General features: G+C 38.7%; 2 long non-coding RNA genes across 3 annotated transcripts; both read right to left on the bottom strand.

The window, feature by feature from the left end:
• Positions 1-9,481: 9,481 nt before the first annotated feature.
• On the bottom strand, positions 9,482-12,016 carry LOC121655419. Of its 2 annotated transcripts, XR_006013193.1 has the most exons (5): positions 11,364-12,016; positions 11,080-11,247; positions 10,013-10,758; positions 9,782-9,916; positions 9,483-9,686 (listed from the first exon to the last, which is right to left on the bottom strand). It is a non-coding gene; the product is annotated as an uncharacterized LOC121655419 (long non-coding RNA). The 2 variants fall into 2 exon arrangements; XR_006013192.1 differs by having other exon boundaries at positions 9,482-9,686; positions 11,080-12,016.
• A 3,020-nt stretch (positions 12,017-15,036) lies between these two features.
• LOC121655532 lies at positions 15,037-18,114 on the bottom strand. The gene is made up of 3 exons (XR_006013235.1): positions 17,630-18,114; positions 17,381-17,443; positions 15,037-15,066 (listed from the first exon to the last, which is right to left on the bottom strand). It is a non-coding gene; the product is annotated as an uncharacterized LOC121655532 (long non-coding RNA).
• Positions 18,115-21,798: the final 3,684 nt, after the last annotated feature.

Below are 21,798 nucleotides of genomic sequence, written 5' to 3'. Positions count from 1 at the left end.
GCCAATTCAACTCTGGTTCAGCTCTTTCTGCCTTTTACAATGATTTATTCTACATTAAACCAGTTCAGCATCTTTAACATTCACTTTCAGCTTTAAATCCTTTAACTGTTGACTTCAGCTACATGATTACTTCAGCTGGTGCTTCAGCAAGGAGACTTCAGCCATTTCAGCCATGTTGAACTATCTTAAGCACATTTCAGTTCAACTTTCCACCATTTTAACTACATTTAAACACCTGCTTGTGCTTTAAATCCTTCCAACTACTGACTTCAGCTTCATATATACTTCTTCAACAACCATAATTCAGCCCTTTTCAGCCATCTTCAGCGATCTTAAGCACATTTCAGTTCAGCTTTCCACCATTTTAACTACATTTAAACACCTGCTTGTGCTTTAAATCCTTCCAACTATTGACTTAAGCTTCATATATACCTCTTCAACAACCATAATTCAGCCCTTTTCAGCCATCTTCAGCAATCATTTCACTTCAACCTTTCACCCTTTCAGCACCTTTTAACTCCAGTTTGAGCTTTAAATCCTTCAACTTTTCACTTCAGCTTAATAAATATTTCTTCAACAAAGACATTTCAGCCTTTTTTAACCATCTTCAGCCATTTTTCAGCATTTTATTTCAATCATTCAGCATGACAGCATTCACACATGCTGTTATGCTAATAACAGCTTTTTCTAGTTGTGTGAATGCTTTCAAGCATTCACACTATAGTTTTCCTGTTTTTATTTATTATTCTTATTATTCTTCCGCCGTTTTTCGGCACGTTATAACTTGAGCTAGCTTCAGCCGATTTCAACAATTTTGGTATCAAAACGTTCAGCTCGTTGAGGAGAGGGGTGCTTCTATTCAAATTTTTGATATATGTTCAACTTTTTAAGTTATTGATCATTTATTGATTTTCAGCTCCCATTGAAATGAATGGCATTTCAGCTCTTCAGCCTTCAACTGCTTCAAAACTTTCACCTCTTTCAGCTCTTATAACTTCAGCATACTTTCAGCTAGAAACACCATTCAAACTTTAAACAACTCACAAGGGATTGGGCTATTAAACTTCTATTCAACTTTTTGATATCTTTTAGCGTTATTGATTTATGGCAGTTTAAAAATCAATAACTTTTAGAATGTTCATTCCACTCTCTCCCACTCTAGCCCTCACTCTAACCATTCAGCCTGTTCCACTACTCCAAACAAATTCTCATAACTCCTACAACTTTCGTCGTAGAGACATAAATTATACATCAAAACGGAGGAATTTAAGTTGGCTTCGAAGAGAACCAAGAATGACAGAGCTGGGATTTACAGATCTCGAGCTATGCCTCTCCAAGCGAGGAAAAGTCTATTTTTGCTCCCATAGACTTCCATTCAAATCTGGATTCTAAGAGGAAAATGCATTTCTCATGTGTTTTTAACTTGCCACCATTTAAATTCTGTTCGCATTACAGTAAAATAAACCACATCCCTGCGTTCCCCAGACCCTCCTGGCACTCACGGTGAAAAAATTATTTGGATAACTCTTATAGTTTTCTTTTAATGAACAGTTGTTCAGGAGGTGCGCAAAGTGATTGGAACAGTGCAGCTCTGCTCTCTGCTTGTCAGCTAAGTGAGGGGCCGTTGTCATGACGACTAACTGACTGCTCTCAGCTGTGAGCAGCCAGCTGACCTTTCACCTAATTCATTCAGTTTTATTGATCCAGATCATGGACTTCTCACCTGGTTTTGGCCTCCTATTGAGTCCAGGCATGTCCCTCTGTCCTCTTCTCCTGTCTCCTCCTTGTCCTTCACATTACAACAGGCCGCATGTCCTCCTCTATCTCTCCTCCTCTGTCTGTCCTCTCATCATGTCCTTTGCTGCTCACTTACATGATGGACTGTGTTTCAGCTGCCAATTCAACTCTGTTTCAGCCCTTTCTGCCTTTTACAATCATTTCTTCTACATTCAACCAGTTCAGCACCTTTAATATTCAGTTTCAGCTTTAAATACTTTAACTATAGACTTCAGCTTCATGATTACTTCAGCTGAGGCTTCAACAAGCAGACTTCAGCCATTTTCAGCCATGTTGAACTATCTTAAGCACATTTCACTTCAACTTTCCACCATTTGAACTACATTTAAACACCAGTTTGAGCTTTAAATCCTTCCAACTATCTAAGCTTCATATATACTTCTTCAGCAACCACATTTTAGCATTTTTCAACCATCTTCAGCAATCTTAAGCACATTTCAGTTCAACATTTCAGCCTTTCAGCACCTTTTAACTCCAGTTTGAGCTTTAAATCCTTCAACTTTTCATTTCAGCTTAATAAATATTTCTTCAACACAGACATTTCAGCCTTTTTTAACCATCTTCAGCCATTTTTCAGCATTTTATTTCAATCATTCAGCATGACAGCATTCACACATGCTGTTATGCAATAACAGCTTTTTCTAGTGATAGAATTGTTTTTCCCTCTTCTCTGGGGTGTGAACATCGGTCGTCCGCCTACTCCTCTCGCAGCGTTCGGCCCACAGACTCCGTTCATACATCAAATCGATCGGCTCGGCCTGTAGATGTCTGCTATGACTCCTGTTGTCTGTATCTATTAAACTTTTTAAGATATCGAGGGTTGTTCGACCCACCATTTTTCCATAGGAATGAATGGGGAATCTTGGCAGAGCCTCCAAAAACATGGTCTCCTTTGAAACCTTTCTTCTCCTGCATACTTTGGGCTAGAGACTCCATTCAAAGTTTAAATCGATCACAAGGGACTGGGCTATAAATCTTCTATTCAGAATTTTGATATCTTTTATGGTTTATGAGATATGCCAGGTTAAAAATCACTAAAACTTGGATATCTGTTTCACACTCTGATTTTTCAGCTTTTTTCACTCCTCAAACAAACTCTCATAACTCCTACACCGTTTATCGTACAGACACAAATTATATATCAAAACGGAGGAAATCTTCTTGGCTACAAATGAACCCTGGATGATAATGGAGCTGGGAGCTACGGATTTTGAGCTACGCTGCTCTAAAGTCTACCTACGCCCTCCATTGAACTCCATTCTAAAGGCCTTCTGGACTCTGGGCCCAAAGTGCATTTCTCCTGTGTTTTCAACCCATCACCATTTAAATTCTGTTCGCATTACAGTAAAATAAATTACATCCCTGCGTTCCCCAGACCCTCCTGGCGCTCACGGTGAAAAAATTATCTGGATAACTCTTATAGTTTTCTTTTAATGAACAATTGTTCGGGAGGTGCGCAGAGTGATGAGAACAGTGCAGCTCTGGTCTCTTCTCTGTGTGCCTATCAGCTGAGGTGGGGGCCGTCGTCATGACAACTCACTGACTGCTCTCAGCTGTTAGGAGCCAGCTGACCTTTGCCCTAATCCATTCAGTTTTATTGATCCAGATCATGGACTTCTCACCTGGTTTTGGCCTCCTATTGAGTCCAGGCATGTCCCTCTGTCCTCTTCTCCTGTCTCCTCCTTGTCCATCTCATTACAACAGGCCACATGTCCTCCCCTATCTCTCCTCCTCTGTCTGTCCTTCCATCATGTCCTTTGCTGCTCACTTACATGATGGACTGTGTTTAAGCTGCCAATTCACCTCTTTTTCAGCTCTTTCTGCCTTTTACAATCATTACTTCTACATTCAACCAGTTCAGCACCTTTAATATTCACTTTCAGCTGTAAATCCTTTAACTATTGACTTCAGCTTCATGATTACTGCAGCTGGTGCTTAAAGAAGCAGACTTCAGCCATTTTCAGCCATGTTGAACTGTCTTAAGCACATTTAAGTTCAACTTTCCACCATTTTAACTACATTTAAACACCAGTTTGAGCTTTAAATCCTTCCAACTACTGACTTAAGCTTCATATATACTTCTTCAACAACCATATTTCAGCCCTTTTCAGCCATCTTCAGCGATCTTAAGCACATTTCAGTTCAGCTTTCCACCTTTTTAACTACATTTAAACACCTGCTTGTGCTTTAAATCCTTCCAACTATTGACTTAAGCTTCATATATACTTCTTCAACAACCATATTTCAGCCATCTTCAGCGATCTTAAGCACATTTCAGTTCAGCTTTCCACCTTTTTAACTACATTTAAACACCTGCTTGTGCTTTAAATCCTTCCAACTATTGACTTAAGCTTCATATATACTTCTTCAACAACCATATTTCAGCCCTTTTCAGCCATCTTCAGTAATCTTAAGCACATTTCAGTTCAACTTTCCACCATTTTAACTACATTTAAACACCAGTTTGAGCTTTAAATCCTTCCAACTACTGACTTAAGCTTCATATATACTTCTTCAACAACCATATTTCAGCCATCTTCAGCGATCTTAAGCACATTTCAGTTCAGCTTTCCACCTTTTTAACTACATTTCAACACCTGCTTGTGCTTTAAATCCTTCCAACTATTGACTTAAGCTTCATATATACCTCTTCAACAACCATATTTCAGCCCTTTTCAGCCATCTTCAGTAATCTTAAGCACATTTCAGTTCAACTTTCCACCATTTTAACTACATTTAAACAGCAATTTGTGCTTTAAATTGTTGAACTCTTCATTTCACCTTCATATATACTTCTTCAACAACCATGTTTCAGCTCTTTTCAACCATCTTCAGCAATCTTAAGCACATTTCAGTTCAACCTTTCACCCTTTCAGCACCTTTTAACTCCACTTTGAGCTTTAAATCCTTCAACTTTTCACTTCAGCTTAATAAATACTTATTCAACAAAGACATTTCAGCCTTTTTTAACCATCTTCAGCCACTTTTCAGCATTTTATTTCAATCATTCAGCATGACAGCATTCACACTTGCTGTTATGCAATAACAGCTTTTTCTAGTGATAGAATTGTTTTTCCCTCTTCTCTGGGGTGTGAACATCGGTCGTCCGCCTACTCCTCTCGCAGCGTTCGGGCCACAGACTCCGTTCATACATCAAATCGATCGGCTCGGCCTGTAGATGTCTGCTATGACTCCTGTTGTCTGTATCTATTAAACTTTTTAAGATATCGAGGGTTGTTCGACCCACCATTTCTCCATAGGAATGAATGGGGAATCTTGGCAGAGCCTCCAAAAACATGGTCTCCTTTGAAACCTTTCTTCTCCTGCATACTTTGGGCTAGAGACTCCATTCAAAGTTTAAATTGATCACAAGGGACTGGGCTATAAATCTTCTATTCAGAATTTTGATATCTTTTATGGTTTATGAGATATGCCAGGTTAAAAATCACTAAAACTATGGGATTTGTCTCACACTCTGATTTTTCAGCTTTTTTCACTCCTCAAACAAACTCTCATAACTCCTACACCTTTTATCGTACAGACACAAATTATATATCAAAACGGAGGAAATCTTCTTGGCTACAAATGAACCCGGGATGATAATGGAGCTGGGAGCTACGGATTTTCAGCTACGCTGCTCTAAAGTCGACCTGCGCCCTCCATTGAACTCCATTCTAAAGGCCTCCTGGACTGTGGGCCCAAAGTGCATTTCTCATGTGTTTTCATCTCGTCACCATTTAAATTCTGTTCGCATTATAGTGAAATAAACCACATCCCTGCGTTCCCCAGACCCTCCTGGCGCTCACGGTGAAAAAATTATTTGGATAACTCTTGTGGTTTTCTTTTAATGTACAGTTGTTCGGGAGGTGCGCAGAGTGATTACAACAGTGCAGCTCTGGTCTCTTCTTTGTGTGCTGTGTGCAGCTGAGGTGGGGGCTGTTGTCATGACAACTCACTGACTGCTCTCAGCTGTTAGGAGCCAGCTGACTTTCCACCTAATTCATTCAGTTTTATTGATCCAGATTATGGACTTCTCACCTGGTTTTGTCCTCCTAATGATTCCACATATGTCTCTGTCCTCTTCTCCTGTCTCCTCCTTGTCCTTCTCATGACAACAGGCCACATGTACTCCTCGATCTCTCCTCCTCTGTCTGTCCTTTCATCATGTCCTTTGCTGCTCACTTACATGATGGACTGTGTTTAAGCTGCCACTTCAACTCTGTTTCAGCTCTTTCTGCCTTTTACTGTGATTTGCTCTACATTCAACCTGTTCAGCGCCTTTAATATTCAGTTTAAGCTTTAAATACTTTAACTATTGACTTCAGCTTCCTGATTACTTCAGTTGATGCTTCAGCAAGCAGACTTCAGCCATTTTCAGCTATGTTGAACTATCTTAAGCACTTTTTACTTCAACTTTACACCATTTTAACGACATTTAAACACCAGTTTGAGCTTTAAATCCTTCCATCTATTGACTTGGGCTTCATATATATTTCTTCAACAACGATATTTCATCCCTTTTCAGCCATCTTCAGCAATCTTAAGCGCATTTCACTTAAACCTTTCACCCTTTCACCACCTTTTAACTCCACTTTGACCTTTAAATCCTTCAACTTCTCACTTCAGCTTGATAAATACTTCTTCAAAAAAGACATTTCAGCCTTTTTTAACCTTCTTTGACCATCTTTGAGCATTTCAGTCCGATCGTTCAGCATGAAAGGCATTCACACTTGCTGTTATGCAATAACAGCTTTTTCTAGTTGTGTGAATGCTGTTAAGCATTCACACTATAGTTTTCCTGTTTTTCTTTATTATTATTATTCCATATTCTTCCGCCGTTTTTCGGCACCTTTCTCCTTCTGCATTTTTTGTGCTATTTCAACAATTTTGGTATCAAAACGTTCAGCTCGTTCAGGACATTCCTGCTCTGACTTTTGGTATTTATAACTTTTATGCTTTTTAAAATATTTAACTTTAAACAAAAATATTTTGCCATTGAAATCAATTGAAAACCTTTCAGCTCATTCAAAAACTTCTGCTTCTTTCAACTCCTACTACTTTTACATACTTTCAGCTAGAAACACCATTCAAACTTTAAACAACTCACAACGGATTGCGCTATTTAAAAATGACTTTTTTTTGCCGATATGTTTTACGGTTTTGGATTTATGGAAGTTTAAAAATCATAAAAATTTTCATTTTCAACAAAATCTTTCCCACTCTAGCGCCCTCTAGCTTTTCAGCCTGTTCCGCTACTCCAAACAAATTCTCATAACTCCTACAACTTTCATCGTAGAGACATAAATTATACATCAAAACGGAGGAATTTTAGTTGGCTTCGAAGAGAACCAAGAATGACAGAGCTGGGATTTACAGATCTCGAGCTATGCCTCTCCAAGCGAGGAAAAGTCTATTTTTGCTCCCATAGACTTCCATTCAAATCTGGATTCTAAGAGGAAAATGCATTTCTCATGTGTTTTTAACTCGTCACCATTTAAATTCTGTTCACACTACAGTAAAATAAACCACATCCCTGCGTTCCCCAGACCCTCCTGTCGCTCACGGTGAAAAAATTATTCGGACAACTATTATAGTTTTCTCTTAAACAAGAGTTGTTCGGGAGGTGCGCAAAGTGATTGGAACAGTGCAGTTCTGCTCTCTGCTTGTCAGTTAAGTGAGGGGCCGTTGTCATGACAACTCACTGAGTGCTCTCAGCTGTGAGCAGCCAGCTGACTTTTCACCTGATTCATTCAGTCCTATTGATCCAGATTATGGACATCTCACCTGGTTTTGGCCTCCTATTGAGTCCAGCCATGTCTCTCTGTCCTCTTCTCCTGTCTCCTTCTTGTCCTTCTCATTACAACAGGCCACATGTCCTCCTCTATCTCTCTTCCTCTGTCCTCTCATCATGTCCTTTGCTGCTCACTTACATGATGGACTGTGTTTCAGCTGCCAATTCGACTCTGGTTCAGCTCTTTCTGCCTTTTACAATCATTTCTTCTACATTCAACCAGTTCAGCACCTTTAATATTCACTTTCAGCTTTAAATACTTTAACTACTGACTTCAGCTTCATGATTACTTCAGCTGGTGCTTAAGGAAGCAGACTTCAGCCATTTACAGCCATGTTTGACTATCTCAAGCACATTTCAGTTCAACTTTCCACCATTTTAACTACATTTAAACACCAGTTTGAGCTTTAAATCCTTCCAACTATTGACTTAAGCTTCATATATACTTCTTCGACAACCATATTTTAGCCCTTTTCAGCCATCTTCAGCAATCTTAAGCACACTTCAGTTCAACCTTTCAGCCTTTTAGCACCTTTTAACTCCAGTTTGAATTAAGCTTTAAATACTTTAACTAATGACTTCAGCTTCATGGTTACTTCAGCTGAGGCTTCAGCAAGCAGACTTCAGCCATTTTCAGCCATGATTAACTATCTCAAGATTATTTCAGTTAAACTTTTCACTATTTCAAATGCATTTAACACCTGTTTGAGCTTTAAATATTTTACCTACTCATTTGAGGTTCATATATACTTCTATATATATATATATAAACACACACACATTTCAGCTCTTTTCAGCTATCTTCAGCTATTTTCAGCACATTTCAGTACAACTTTAAACCTTTTCAGGCCTTTTTACCTCCGTTTTTAGGTTTTAATCCTTACAGATTTTCTACTACTGTGCACACATCTACTGTAAATAACACTGTAAATACAGCATGTTAGCTAACATGCTAGCAAAAATGCTAACTATGTCCATCAACATGCCAGAATCCCAGCTAGTTGAATAAGCACATTACATAGCATGTTAGTTATGTTAACACTAACAGAAGTGTTAAAGCATGTTAGCATGCTTTACATTAATGGATCATTAGCAGGCTGCACAGCTGGTCAAAGAGACATTTAACTTAAATCAGGTGTGTTGCAGCAGAGAGTCATCTTAGACCTGCAGGATAGGCCTTGAGGACCAGGGTTAGGGAACTCTGTTCTATATGATGACTGTCTCCTAACTGGGGTTTATATTGGCCCAGATTAAATGCAGACATGTGTAAAAACTGTTTTTTACCTACATACCAGCAGATACCACACACCTAAGCAGGACTCACACAAACATGATCCAGGCTCTGCTAGCTTGGCCGTCTCTTCTGCTTCAATCAGTGATGCTGTGTCAGAAAACTGAATTGTGGACCTGCTGTTAGCTGCATTTGCAGTGTTTATGGAGGAAAATGTCAAGTGTAGAAATGTCATTGCAATGCCCCATTTTAATTAGGCAACTTATTATTGTTAAGGTCTAAATATTAGGTACAGTCAACATCTAAAGACAACACACATATGTGTGAATCCTGCTGGATGCTTTCTATAACCAGTAACTATATTAATTACACTGTAATAATCATTTCTATTGATAATTATAAATATATCTATTATTCTTAGAATATACAATAACACCAACTGACACACAATAATGTAAATATTATGTATAGACACACATATGTATGTATATATACACATATATAATACACATATATAATTGATTATATGGAATATGGACACTCTGAGGAGTGTCTGACCAGTGCAGACCAGAGAGCCTGAGAACATGGAGACACAGTGAACATGTATGGTGTGTTCACCATGTGATGCTTTCATTTCTCAGATGGTGATCATCTGCTGCCTCCATGGACCAGTTCGCCCTCTGCTGCACACATGAAGGATGAATCTTACCGAGAAGGCCTTTAGCTGAACAGATGAGACGAAGTTAGTCCAGAAACGATGGCTGGTCCTCAACAGCAGCATGCTTGGCCTCTGATCCAAGACTCAGCACAGGTTTCTCTTTCTGAGAGCTCAGATGGTGTCGTGCAGGCATGAACGTGGAACTGGTCCTGAAAAAAAGAAATGGATAAACACATTTTGTTATTAACTCAGTTTTTCTAAGACCACCAGCTGAAAGCCTGCGTAACACATGATAAATAAATACTTTAAATGTGCTGCAGGTCCAGTCTCCTCCTGGCCAGTGCAGTTTCACACCCAGATGTTTTGGGAGTATTGATGACATTATTCTGATCAGGATCGATGGTCTCAGTGAAGAGAAAGACTCACAGCAGAGGAAGAGCTGATAAACACATAGTAAATGGTCTCTAGATGCTGTAATCTGCAACATGGATGAATATATTTTAATCATTATAATATCAATAACTCATTTCATCACCTTTTCTCCTACTGTGAGGATATCCCAGATCACTGGCAGGAGGAGTCTCTTAGTCGCGTGAAGTCTTCTGATGTTTCGATTTAGTCATTTTTAGCAGCTTTTGCACAGGATCAACCCACACCCAAACCCACCCAGGTAAATGCACAGGCCAAAGACCTACGTCCTTTATTCTTTTAATTTAAGATAGAGTTTTTTCTAAATTATTCTGTACCATCATTTTATTTGAACATAAGTATTCGGTACCATGTACTACATATTACACAAACCAACATAAACACTGATACATTCTTCATGTTTTAGGCACTAGAAAAACTTACACATCCAGCCAAGGAGGACCCGTGGTGGAACACTTAGTAAGCTACTAACCTGCACAAGTTTACATCAGCTCATCTTAGAAAAAGGCAACTACAGCTCAACCAAACTGATCCTGACTCCTTTTGTGCAGCTTCAACTCTTGAAAGTTCTGCAGCGGACAAAAACCGGTCATACTACACATGTAATTGTGACTTAGTAAGGATGAGTTGGACTGAGCTCAATCCAGCTGCAGACAATACTCCAGAGGACGAGGAGGAGACAAGACACATGCACCTGTGGTTGCTGCAGCTGTTGCTATCTTGCTATGTCTCATCGCATCACATTCCAACCTGGAAGTGGCTGTTTCTTGCTGTGTGGCATCTGACATATGTTCCTTTCCTCATATTATCATTGGACCGTTTCATGATGTCCATGAAATAGAGTTCCAACATCTGAAAACAAACCACAAAGGCCTACAAGTTAAAGCTGGCTGATGCTAATTTACATACACAAACACAACTTGAAAATAGAGAGCTATATATGTTTTATAAAAATAAAAAAAAAAAAAAAAAAAAACTGTGTTCCTCAGTCCATCCACACTGTCTCTCTGTCCTTCATGTCTTACTTGTCAAGGACAGAGAGACCGCTGCTCATTTTTATTTTACAATGTTTAAACAAAGAAAAAGGACTTAAATTAGAATAGAATAGAAATAGAAATACTTTATTAATCCCTTTGGAGAGTCCTCAGGGAAATTTGGGAATTTTTACCTTACCTGCTATCCTGCAGTATACTGGTCTCCTGCTCTGCTACTGTCTGTATCTTGGTCCTCTAGTCCTGCCCAGGTGAGCCCTGAAGTGGTCTTCATTGTTATTGGACCGCTTCCTGATAAAGAGGTCTTCTGCACAATAACACCTGCTGGCCTAATAAATCTGCACAATGTCTGGCGTACATATAATCATACATCAAAACTTCACCTTAGTATTGGTTCATGGTAACGTGTCAAGTATTTCAATTCTTCTAAAATGTCTCCTTAAACTGTAAAAAATTCAGCCTCACCACTTCAACATATCCCTCTGTCTAATTCTGCTGCTGAGTCCTCTGTTCTGGTCTTCGTGGTTTCATTCTCTTTCTGCAAAAATTGGAAGGTTTACTCCATTATTTTTAACCTTTACATTGATTTCTAGAAAACAAGGTGGGATCTTTTCTGTAACCAACAATAACTGACAACAACAAGCTTATCATGCTAACGTTTTGGCTGGCAACCTTTTTGTGTGCGTGTGTATAATTAGCAGTACTTAGTTTACAGGCACATTTTTGCTATTACCTGGCTCGTGTCAGTGACTATGTACGTACGTAAACATGGAGCGATGAGAAACGGCACAGAATTAGCTGCCGCCGTGCGTTGGGTTGTACATACTTCAATCCATCGCTAACGCCAGAATCATTAAGCTAGTAATGATGGCAATAAATTAATATGCCAAATCTCCATGATAGGTGTTGAGTATCATGAAGCATTGAATAAAATGATTAAATAAAAACATTTTCAAACAACATTGATTGCACAGCGTGGGCAAGGACCACGTAGATGAACGGAGCCGAATTCTCGCGAGAACTCGACTGAGAACTGAAGCTGAATTCTCGTGAAAACGGCTGCGCGTGAGACACCTAGCGGCGGGAATTCATTCCTACAGAGAAGTAAGTGAGTAAGAGGTAAGTTAAGGGTTTTGAGGTTTTCATTTTCCTATGTTGTTAAAACATTATTAAAAATTTTTATATATATATATATATATATATATATATTTGTTTAACATATATATAATGTGTGTTTAGTTGACATAACAGTTAAAAGTAATTTACATTACCTGTAAATGACATCCTTTTGACATTATAGCAAGGGACCGGTCGTGACGTAGCAGTTTTCCTAGTTAGCTAAATACTTTTTAATTAACGGGTTACATTCTCAATTCAGGCCTAAACGGAAAAATTAAAATAAATAAATAAATAAATAATAATAATAACTGAAAAAAAGTCACCCCTCACAGCTACGGATTAATGTGGTCTTTCTGGAGAAAAATGACCACTTAGTTTTTGATATTGTAATATAGACAATATGGAGAATAGCGAGACAAGAAGTTACATCTGTCAAACTAAAATATATGTTATACAAAAATATTACAAATAATAAAATATTTCTTTGTCATATTTTACTTGTTATAATAATTCCTCTTTAACCCCCCTGTTTTCTTAGTCCACTTTTCTCTTCTTGATAAACTTTGACAGAGACATCTTTCTTCGTCCAGACTGATGGTCTATCTGACACTTTCAGAGCTCGGGTTTCCTTTAACTTTTTTCCTAGCGGAGTTTTTACAAATGCCCGCCCTACTCTGCTTCTGATTGGCTCTAACGTCTCAAAACTCTGTGTACTGATAGGTTGCTGGTTCCTGTCATTTATAGCAATCCTCCGCTCGTGTCCTGCTTCTTTCAGACAGAGGGTTAGGTGACCGTACAGTTTAGTCCAGCTCGTTTAGAACCGCAAATGTTAGGCGACCTTTTGAAAAATGATAACTTATAATTTTTGAATGCTATCTATTATAGGACTTGTTAGTTTTTAAGAGCCACATTTTTATTTCTGTTTTTAGGTTTTAAAATAAAAAGCATACAACTTTCTAAAAGACGATAGGCAGACTTTCATCTATGTGATGTAGATATTTGTGGAAAATCTTTTATTATAAATTATAAATCATAAATTATAAATAAATAAATAAATAAATAAATATAAAAAGCCCATAGTTTCCAACCTAATTACAATAGTTGCTCAAAACCTGCATTTATTATCTTTATCTTAAAAAAATGAGTTCTTCAGTATTTTTAGCCATGTATTAGGAGCCATTGTGGAAGGTCCAGAGACCCACATATGGCTCTGGAGCCGCAGGTTGCAGACCCCTGGTCTAGTCACAGATGGTGGAGATGCACTGCTTTGGGCGAGACGGCAAAACTTGGTGAACATAAAGAGTTGTTAGCACTAAAATGCCGTCAATTCTATACAGGGATACTTTATTTCACATTATAAACAAATTAGTTTGTGAACCTTGAACTTTAATTCACAAGTATCTTTCTAATCTATATCTGTTTTTAAAATGATTCATCAAAGATTCTTTTAATTTTCTTTCTTACCTGTGTATCACCTTCATGTTGTTACAGGATGGCATTGCAAATTGTATTGCAGACCAAGGCTTCAGTCCCCTACAGCAAACTGCCACCAATTCAAGTTCATGTAGTGGCAACCAAAGCACAATCCAAAGTCCTTTCATGGGACTTTGCAGAAGGATCTGTCACTCCCATGGTGACAAAAGTAAATAAATTGGCAGTGATCAGTGATGGAAACATCATTACAAAAATTGTGTTATTTGAGGAGTTCTCAGAGAGCGTGATTGCAGGGAGAAACTACCTCATGAGAGGATATTCCTTGAGAGGAAACTCCCCCCCATACACCATTTTAATCACAAACAAAACACAGTTCATGCGCAGTTCTCCAGTGGCTGTGCCTGAAGATTTGAAGAAGGAGGCAACTGCTCTACTGGACCCACCCTCTAGGAAGATCCACCTGAGGGAGTTTGGGAAGGTACAGGGTCATATGACCGTAGAAGGAAGGGTCATCGAAGTAAGTTTTCACACCACAATTGAAAAAGGTTGTGTACAATAAATTTAATCCACATTACAACTTCTATCTATTTAACTGTTTATTGAGCAATGACCACATTTGTACACTTCATTGTACATACAAAATGCTTTTGTATGAGTTCTCCTCACCAACCATCAAAGATCAGGCTACATTCCAACTACTTCAGTGAGATCAGTCTTCAGCATGAAACATTGCAAAAAAAACTGTTAGTACTGACCACTTTCTACTGTATAACCTGTTGTTTTAGGGAAAAGTATCCAAGTGTTAAAGTCTTGTAATATCCTAAAATATTATAATCTTTTCTCACTACAAAAATAGTGTTGTTGGGTGTATTTTGTCCGTTTCATGAAATGATTGTACAAATAAGACATGAGCAATTTGTTTTTGTTTTTTTTAATGATTGTCGTAATAGTGCTTTACTGCTTCATCAGCTCTGATTGGCATAGTGTAATTGGATAAACACTTGGAAATGAATGATGTAATTCATGCTTACCTTCATTTTTATATTTAGAGTTCAGCTCCCAAAAAAATTCAGATGAGGACCGAGGAAATCCCATTAAAAAACATAAAGCTGCAACAGGTAAGTAGAGTCAATGTGAGGAAGAAAAGGACGGAGTCACAGGATCACATTAAACAGGATGCTTTTATCTTTGTTTTTACTGAGTGTAGTTGATAACGAGATTTCATTGTGCTCCAGAAATAAACTGATATGTTGAGTTGTGTAATACAAAGTACAGTGTGCTTGATGTTTTAGAAATAAAGTAGATGACCAGGAGCTTCATTTATCAAACTGTGCGTAGCAAAGAAAACTACAGGTGGTTGGTGTAGGAAAAAAGCGGCTGAATATCTCAGCATCCAACTGCCATGCAGGAGTTTAAAGTTCAATTTCCACAGGGGTGAATCCCTTTGGAGAAAAGCTGCTAAATGACAGTAATGATGCTGGTTATTTAGTCATTTGTTCTAATTTATAAAAATAAATATGAACAGATACATCTGAGATTGATTGCAGTTTATTTAGTGTTACATAATATTTCTTTATAGTTGCTGGGTGCTCCAGCTGGGTGGGCGGTGCTCCAGCTGGGTGGGCGGTGCAGAGGGACACAATCAGCGCTATTAACCAGGAAATAAAGATTGTCTTCACAGAAATTGGGACAAAAAATAAAAAAACATTGTGTAAGACTAACTAAAAAAACTAAAAAGGAAATCTAATTTTTGTTGAGACATTGTTACTTTGAGGTCTGACATATTAGAAACTTGATATTTATTCTTCTTGATATTTAGCACATTTCAGAGCATTTTCAATCAATTACTGGAATTTCTCATTTCACAATAAACTCATCGGACAGGTTGGAATGAAACTGCTGCTCCGCTGCTCAGAAAGGAAGGTCTGGAGACATGAGACTTCCTTTCTGATAGATATTCTTATATCATCTATCAAAAAATAAAAATGATTATAATATTTAGAAAAATACATCAGTAAATAAAGAAACATTAATATTTCAGCAATTCATTTTTCTTAAGTGCCTGGTTCTTTATGTAAAGGAATGTACATTTGCTTTTTCTTTCTCCTTAGAACAAAGCAAAAAATGTGGAGTTCATAATTTATAGGTTATTTATGCTGTTATTGTACTGGTCTGGCTAACTGGAAATCAGATTGCCCTGAAGATAGAACCCTACAATGAGTTTGACTCCCCTGATGTATATCTGTATGTCAGGCAGGTGTTTGTCACCTCTTACAGTGTGCAATGACAAAAACATTAATGCTATGTTTTATGGTTACAGGAGGACACCCAGGTGGATATCTGCCTCTGGAGGGAGGCTGCTCTGCTGGAGGTAGACTATGGAAAGGAGGTTTCCTTGAGCCACCTCGTCTTCAACAAAAGCAGCTATGGACTGCGGCTGCAGTCTACAGCCAATACACAGCTGCTGGTAATTTCTATAATTTCCCTTCAATATGCATTTTTTAAAATAGATGAGAAAAACATACAGTCTCACACACAGACAGAGACACACAGACAGACACACAGAGTGAAAGACAGACACAGACAGAGACACAGATAGAGAGAAAGATACACAGACAAAGAGACAGACAGACAGAGAGAGACACACAAAGACAAACATACAGAGAGACACACATACAGAGAGAGACACACACAGACAAAGACACACATACAGAGAGACACACATACAGAGAGAGACACAGACAGAGAGACATTACATTTTACATTAAGGTGAAAAAATGTATGTTGTGTTTCACAGACAAGCGTGAAACAGGAGGACAAAGTCTTCAAAATCACTGGAATAATCGAGACGGGCCGAAATGGTCTTCTGGAAATCGCCACCAGTGACAACGACAAGTTTTTTATTGAGGAGTCTCTGTGGTCACCCCTTGAAGACCTAATGTTTAAATCGGACCTTTACGTTAAAGCCATCATTGGTGGGGGGAAGGTCACAACAATTCATCCAGTGGACCAACCATGAGAAATGTGCAGTGTCTGCCCGTACTTACTTTAGTTTCTGAATGTTTTGAATGTTGCAGTACATGTTAATTTGTTATTAAGCCAAAACGTTTCATTTTCCACATACAGTACCAGTCAGACGGTTGGACACACTTTTTATTACATTTAATGGAAAGGTGTGTCCAACCGTTTGACTGGTACTGTACTTGTAACAAATAGACACAGAGTTTATGTTCATAGCGGGGATCCTGAGCTCCCCCTTTTGCATAATATTACACATGTTGTGGACACAGACACAGAGAGAGAGAGACCCAGAGAAAGACACACAGAGAGAGGGAGAGATAGAGCCAGAGAGAGGGAGAGACAGAGTGAGAAAGAGGGTGAGACACAGAGACACAGACGGAGCGAAAGAGAGAGAGAGGTGGAGAGAAAAAGAGCGAGAGAGAGCAAGAGAGAGAGGGAGAGATGGAACGAGAGAGAGAGGGAACAGACAGACACACACATACAAATATTTAAACCAGTTCTGCTTAAGACACTAATGTTTACAGTGTTTGTTTAAAAGCATTAATAAAAATGTCATTTCGAGACCAGTTTGAAGTGTATGATGGCAAAGGGAGGGTGCACAGTACACATTTGACTAAGCACCACACTTCTCATTGATTGTTTTCCATCCATTCATTTTCTAGTCTGTTTATCATCATGCTTGGGGTTGGAGTCAATTACCAGCATTTCCCAGGTGAGAGGCAGGGTGCCCCCCGGACAGCTTAGCAGTCCATGACAGGGCAAACACAGTAAGACAAACAACCACTAGCCTTAAGTCCTATGATCAATCAACTTAACATTTATATATTTGGACTGCTAGAAGAAGCCGGAGTACCAAAACCTAGAACATTTGACAATTGCTGAAATTTCCCACTTCACCTTGAACTCACCAGACTGGTTGGAATGAAACTGCACTGCCACTGCTCACAAAGAGTGTCTGAAGACAAAAGAACCTACAGGAGAGGAGGACAGAGAAACAGTCTGCAAAAACTGGGGAACACAGATTTCCAGGACCATCTCTTTGTCCTCTATTGTCTTGTGAAATGATGAGGACAACAAGACCAGCAGGAGAAGAGGACTGAGACTACTGCTCATTTTTACTTTACAATGTTTAAAAAAAGATAAACGAAAGAAATTACCTGCAATCCTACCGTACACTGGTGTCCTGCTCTGATAATGTCTGGATCATGGTCCTCTAGCCCTGCTCGCCTCTTCAGGGCTGCAGAAAGAGACGTCCTGACCAGATAAATCAGTCAGTACAGTGTCTGACGTACATATACTCATATATGAAAACTTCACCTTACTATTGGTTGATGGTAATGTGTCGAGTATTTAAATCCTCCTACGGAGGACAGAGAGACAGTCCTGGATAAGTTAAGAAAGAACAAGAGCAGGAGACATGCAAGGAGGACAGACAGACAGACAGAAAAGTGGGGAACAGTTTTCCAGGACTGTCTGTCTGTCCTCCTCTGCTATTTGTACTTTTAAAACTTCAGGTGTTGACTTCAGCTCCATAAATAAATAAATAAATAAATTCAGATAGCAGTTATCAGAAGTCAGAGGTCAGATAGCAGTTATCAGAAGTCAGATAGCAGTTATCAGAAGTCAGAGGTCAGATAGCAGTTATCAGCTACCTGACATCTGAGACGTGATACCTGCTATCAGAAGTCCTCCATCAAATATCAGACGTCAGAGATCAGGTATATATATATATATATATATAATCCTGATGTGTGTGTGTATATAATTTTTATCTTCATGAAGGTGTGAAATGTGTATATGTTATGTGTTCCACAGAATTTAAGTGTTCCAGTTGATGCCATGGCCGTGAAAGTCATTGGGGTTTTGGAGACAAACAAAGAAGGCCTGCTGGAGGTTGCATTAAGTATGGGTGGGAAATTTTTCATTGAGGAAAAAATGTGGCAGCCCCTGGAGGAGCACCTTTTTAAAGGTTCGCGTCGGGCCTTAGCACACCCCTCTGCCGTTGTAAAATCCCTGTAACCCACGGCTTCTCGGGGCTTATAGCTTTATTATCTGATTCATCGTTGTTAGGTGTTGGAGCCAATTCAAAGTTGAAAGGCAGAGTCCACGCTGACAAGCTTACAAATCCATCACAGGACCAACACAGAGACAAAGTAATTCACTCCTAGACAGTGTTTAGAGTCAACAATTAACCTAACATGCATGTATTTGGACAGTAGAAGGAAGCTGGAGTAACCACACAGCAAGAACCCACACAGACTAGAGATGAAGGTAGAAGAGATCAGAAAATGAAGCATCTCTTTGGTGCTCAGCCACATGATGGACTGTGTTCCAACTGCCAAAACTCAGTTCTTTCAGCCTTTTACAATTAATAAAAAAAAAAGAATGAAACAGTTCAGCAGCTTTAATGTTCAGTTTGAGCTTTAAATACTTAAATTGTTTAATTCAGCTTTGTTATTACGTTAGATACTGCTTTAACAATAACACTTCAGTTTAACTATATTAGCTGTATTTCAGTTTACCTTTCCACCATTTTAAACTAATTGAAACACTTGTTTTAGCTTTAAAAACTTAAAACTAATTTCAGCTTCACATTTACTAATTCAACACTCACATTTTACCTGTCTTTAATCAAGCACTGGAATTTCTGACTTCACGTGAACTCACCACAACGTTTCTACTAGGCCCTCGCGCTGCGCTCCCTCCTCCCCTTTTGCTGGCTTCGTCAGACGGTGAGCATACGCCATATTTCTCACGGTTAAATTATTAATATTTTAACTATAAACACCTGTAAATGTCCTCTAACATGTCCTGAGATGTTGTTGAAATGTAAGCGACGTAAAAACAATCCAAGAATGATCGAAATTAATTACTATTTTAACCATATGAACAAGTGTTTTTTAACAGTCTGAAGCTAGCTAACCGTTAGCGTCGCTAACGCTAACGGTCGCTATAGGTTCATTTTTAACATCATAAATATGCTTCCAGCTCTTGTTAAACAGCAAACCAATTCAAACAAACCAATGAGCCACCAGATTTGTATATTCTTTAACTACAGTGACGAAGTTATGACCTGGCAAATGGCAGCTAGGGAGAAAGCAGCAAAACTCATTCTTATCCCACTTATAGTAACTAGGCTTGTACAGTAAGGTAGCGATTAGCATTATGCTAACTGCTAGCTGTCTGTTCAACCAGACCTGTAGATAATTAGGTGTGTTTTGTCTGAGGGATTCATATACAGTTAACTGCTAATACTATCCTGTCTGGAGGGACTAACCAGTCAGAAAACTCATATTCTCAGTTAAAGGTTTAATATGCACTGCTGTATATTTAATAATGTTATAACTGAGTACAGGGACCAAAACAAGCAGAGATGAGATGTTTTTCTCTGGTGGCACAGACAGGTATGAGGATTTTTACTGAAACCAGAATAAACATAGTAACCTTAAGGACTCTACAGTCTGACTGCAGATGTGTCTTACAGCTGTTTGCTGTCTGTAAATGTGAGACACATCAGATTGACTAGATGTAAAATTAATTCCTTGTATTTATTACTGATTTTATGTCCACATGACCTTTAACATACTACTCTACATAGAAATGAAACGACTGCTACAGTGAATTGTTTTTGTGGCCAGGTCATTATTCTGTAAGAACTGGTTTAGATCACTTTGAACTGGATTATATTTCATCTGAGCTGGACCGTATCATTATAACGTCCCTGAGAGGACCTGCTCATTATCTGGTGTTTTATAAATTACACGTATTGAACAGTTCACAGTAAAATAAGTTTAAAATGTGGTATCCTCAGTATTGTGTGTGTGTGCTGGAGGTCTGGCAGACTGAGTCCTCTCAGCTCAGATAATAAACTGTTTCTCTGTTTTTCTCAGACTAGAGAGAAAAACTCCTGGTGGTTTATCGACTGTTTGGTAAGTACAGACTGATTTAAAGCAGTGGTTCTCACTGTTTTAGAAAAAAATGTAAATTAAAATAAATTTAGACTGAGATTGACTTAATATTTTTTTTATTTATTTGAGTTATTTGACAGGGACATTGCATTTGTACATAGTCACAAAATATTGTAGCTGATGGCATGCAGAGTTTTTAAGCCAAAGCTAGTTATCAACTCTTGTCCAGCACATTATTTATGAAGACATATTGTAATAGCTGCAGCTATAATACAGCTAATAGAGATTCTGTGTTCCTGAGGTTCCCGACTCTAAAACAACCAGAAGAAACCACGGCTTTAAACATGTTCATGTCATGTTATCAGGATTTTACAGTCATGTGAAGCAGACAGTCCAGCCTCTTCCAGTTCACAGGTGTAATTTATCAGGACATAATGAGAAGTTATCTGGTTCTCACCAGCTCTGAAAATGAAGTTAATACACCATCTGATAAAAAAAAAAAATACACATCTTTAACCATGCTGTTATTTAATGAACAAAAACATGAACGTGAAGAAAATCCTGATCCTGGATTTTAATGCTTGTGTTTGGTTTGCTGTGAAACAACCCTTCCAAAATCTCAGCCACTAGAAACAGATGTGATGCTGACATCACTACCAGCTCAGAGTAACTAGACCCAGTAATCAGAGTAACTAACACGTGTTGACTTTACAAAGTAAGACATGAGTGGGTAAATCCACCATCATGTGATCAGCCAGACTGACTCAGGCCTAAACTGTAGATTCACTTCTAAACTTAAACATGATGATTTATCCTCTGACTCTCTGAGCTGAGCTTGTCCAGGTGATCTGCTGAAGCCAGACTCTCCTCACCTGGAGGAAACTCTGTCAGGTAACACAGACAGACCCACAATGAGACACCTGGATGAGCTTTGACTGACATTTCTGTTTCACAGCAAGCTGAAAACAAGCAGTGACAATCACAGATTACAGGTTTTTACTGAAGAAAGTTCAGTTTTAGGAGGAGAGCAGGATGTTTGTTCAGTCAGTCTGAGCAGGAACAGATCAGACGTGAAGCAGAATAAACCTGGATGAAGGTGGAAGAGGAAGAGAAATGATTCAGTTTTACTTTATCATCACATCTGCTGTTTGTTTTAAAAGCTGCTTTAGATTTCTGACATGACATTTAACTAGTGGTCATACAGACGTCTTCCTCCTCCATCCAGGTGATGTTAGAGCAGCAGGTTTAAACATTTCTTCTTCTCAGCTTTCTACATGTTAACACACTGTGTGCTTCCTGAACTCAGACCTGATCAGACTGGTCCAGTTCTCTGCTGCTGGCTGGATTTAACAGATATGAGGTCTCCCTCTGAGACTCTTTCAGCCATAAACACTGATTCAAGGAGCTGGATGGAGCTC

This window comes from Melanotaenia boesemani, chromosome 2, assembly GCF_017639745.1.
Source record: "Melanotaenia boesemani isolate fMelBoe1 chromosome 2, fMelBoe1.pri, whole genome shotgun sequence".
In the NCBI taxonomy this organism is placed as follows: Eukaryota; Metazoa; Chordata; class Actinopteri; order Atheriniformes; family Melanotaeniidae; genus Melanotaenia; species Melanotaenia boesemani.
Note: the sequence above shows the minus strand (reverse complement) of the source record. Positions and strands in the feature narration are given on the sequence as shown.